The sequence below is a fragment of the Hylobates moloch genome, unplaced genomic scaffold (genome assembly GCF_009828535.3).
Source record: "Hylobates moloch isolate HMO894 unplaced genomic scaffold, HMol_V3 SCAFFOLD_104, whole genome shotgun sequence".
In the NCBI taxonomy this organism is placed as follows: domain Eukaryota; kingdom Metazoa; phylum Chordata; class Mammalia; order Primates; family Hylobatidae; genus Hylobates; species Hylobates moloch.
Genome location: NW_026652379.1, coordinates 101566 through 102752, shown reverse-complemented (window position 1 = coordinate 102752; position 1187 = coordinate 101566).

Sequence of the window (1187 nt, the reverse complement as noted above, 5' to 3'; positions counted from 1 at the left end):
GACACCAGTGACTGGAGAGACTGTGGGTCACCACGGCCATAATACCTATGACTGGAAACACCTGTGGGACAGCACCCAGGACAGGGCATGTGTACCAAAGACCCAAAATACAGAGAGTGGACATCAGAAAAATTTGAGAAATACTCTTTCAGAAATGGAACTCTAAGAAAGAAAAAGAAAACAGAAATATCTGCAGAAATAACGGTCAAGACTTCAAAATCTATTAAAATGCACCCACCCTCAGGTCGAAGTAGCTCAGTTTAGAAAACTAGACCCAGGTGTATCACAAACAGCCGAAGTCCAAAAATAAAAGAAAATCATGTATATTAGTCAGAGGTAAGAGATTTCTTTGTAAGGAAAACAGAAGAATGAGAAAATTCCTCATCAGAAACAACGGAAAGCAGGCACGAATAGAACAACTTTAACACACCCAGAGAAAAACACAGTCCACTCAGAATCATATATCCTGTAAAAATGCACTTCAAAAAAGGAGGAGGAATTAGGGCCTTTTGATCCATGTAAGGGTTAAGCCTAGGCAGAATGTCACTCAGAGGATCTACAAGACAATACATATTAAATACGGCACTTCAGACTCAAAGAAAATTATCCCTCTTGGCAACACGGAGTCTGAATGAAGAACTTGAGAGCACCAGAAAGGTACAGAAATATACACATCTTCAAAGGCTATGGAAAACAAGATCCACTACACACCTATTCGAATGACCAAACACAAAATACTGACACCACCAAACACTGGGGAGGACGTGGGCCTCGGGAACTCTTACTCATTGCTGGTGGGAGTGAAACGGCAGCTTCTCATTAAACATGGTCTCATGACACGGTCTGGCCATCAGGCTTCTTTATTCACCCAAAAGGGCTGAAAAGTTGTGTCAAAACAAAAACCCGCACATGGGAGTTTACAGCAGCTTTATGCGTAACTGCCGAAGCTTGGAAGCTGCTAAGATGTTCTTCAATAGGTATGTAGATAAACAAGCTGCAGCACACACCCAGGATGGAGTATCATTCAGCGCTAAAAAGAAATGAGCCGTCAAGCCACAAAAAGACATGGTGAAGCCTTCAATGAATATGAAAGAAGCCAATCTCAAAGGCTACATACTGTCCGTGTACACCAAAGCACATCCTCATCAGACTCCTCAATACACCAAAGCACATCCTCATCAGACTCA